Source organism: Mus pahari, chromosome 10 (assembly GCF_900095145.1).
Source record: "Mus pahari chromosome 10, PAHARI_EIJ_v1.1, whole genome shotgun sequence".
In the NCBI taxonomy this organism is placed as follows: Eukaryota; Metazoa; Chordata; class Mammalia; order Rodentia; family Muridae; genus Mus; species Mus pahari.
Genome location: NC_034599.1, coordinates 65,367,629 through 65,369,430, shown reverse-complemented (window position 1 = coordinate 65,369,430; position 1,802 = coordinate 65,367,629). Strand labels below are relative to the sequence as shown.

Below are 1,802 nucleotides of genomic sequence, written 5' to 3'. Positions count from 1 at the left end.
CGAGACAGGGTTTCTCTGTGTAGCTCTGGCTGGCCTGGAACTCACTTTGTAGACCAGGCTGGCCTCGAACTCAGAAATCCGCCTGCCTCTGCCTCCCGATTGCTGGGATTAAAGGCGTGCGCCACCACGCCCGGCTGGTACTTTATATTCTTAAGCAAGAAATTTTTAAGGAATTTGGCTTTAGTTTTTAAGAGTATGAAGAAATGTGAAAGTTTCGTACGTAGCATTTCTAGGCACAGTAAAGGAAATTTGTTCAAGAAGTCTCAAATTTTATTCAAAGAATTCTGAGTCAACTAAGACGAGAGAGAGAGAGAGAGAGAGAGAGAGAGAGGGGGGGGGGCTGTAATGGGGTGTCTTGCCTTTTGGAAAAAGAGTTGTATAACTCATTTGAAATGGACAACCACAACAGAACCAGGCATGGGAGCTGTAAGGAAACTGGAATCTACTAGATATTTTAAAACTGATAAATATCCTTTGGCTATGTTACAAAGTACTTTGTTTGAATCTTAGCTCATTAAAAAATGGAAGCTTAACAAATACTGTGATAATAACTTATGCTGAGAGTAAACCAGCGAGTTAGTAAGGAAGCTGTCTTTTATGGTGGTTCTGTCCATTTCAGTTATTTATCTTGAGTTTCTTCTACTTCAGTAGTAAAATCTCATCCTTGCAGACACAGCTGGTGGAACCAGGCCAAACTCTGAATAATAAAACTAATGACATATTATTTGAGTCTCACTATTACAACATAAAATACAAAGTTTGAGTTAGAAATGTTTAGAGACAGAATTTGTTTTGCAAAGATTTGATCAGTTAATATGAGCACTGATGAACTATGTGAACTATTCTGTTACACTTGCTGGTAGTCCTCAGTCTACCCCTTCCTATTCAGACCTTAGTGTGTGGCTTCCTGTCCTTCCCTTTTATCTAATAGGCAGATGATGTAATTTGGCCAATAAAGATTGATGTTTTTGACTTACTTTTATCTTTATCATAAAAGTGTGCCATGTAAATTCTACAGTGTTTAAACCAGAATATTGTAAAATGAAAAATTAAGAGCTCTTTTTCCTGTCTCATTAATCTTAGTTCCTCAGAGGTAGCAACTCTTTAGAGTTTAATATAAATACTCCTAGAAGTTTTCTTTATAGTTATACAGTATATCTGCTCTTTAAAAGAAGTTATACAGTATATCTGCCCTTTAAAAGAACATGAGCCTTTTCATTATACAGCTTTTCTTTGATTTAACAATACATTATTACTTTCTCACCATACTAACTCATAAAATTCAGTAGTGTTTATGTTTTTTTCACTCCTTTCCTTTTTTTTTTTTTTTTAACATTGGACCATTCTGTTATATTAAATCTATTCTCTATTAATGAGTATTTAAGTTGTGTGTAGTTACTTGAGTCTTTCTATAGCCAAACAAATACACTTTCAGGTCAGTACTGTTAAATTTCCCTCCATGGAATCATCCTGTTTATATTTGTTATTGGGGGCTCTGTGAGCGAAGGTAGGATTTGATTTTTCCCATGTGAGAAACATCTTGACTGATGGCCCTGTTGCTTTTCCTCATTGTAGTGTATTTGTTATCTGTGTAGGTACCCTGCCTTCCGATTTCCCTTTAAAAACATTCATAGCATAATTTATGTATAAGACATACTGTTCTGAGCCATGCGAGGTGGCGCACGCCTTTAATCCCAGCACTCGGGAAGCAGAGGCAGGCAGATTTCTGAGTTCGAGGCCAGCTTGGTCTACAAAGTGAGTTCCAGGACAGCTAGGGCTGTACAGAGAAACCCTGTCTCGAC

General features: G+C 37.3%; 1 protein-coding gene across 6 annotated transcripts in view; it reads left to right on the top strand.

Moving 5' to 3' along the window:
• Positions 1-1,802, top strand: part of Rnf111 (ring finger protein 111) — a 68,339-nt gene that overhangs the window by 46,432 nt on the left and 20,105 nt on the right. The window lies entirely within an intron of this gene.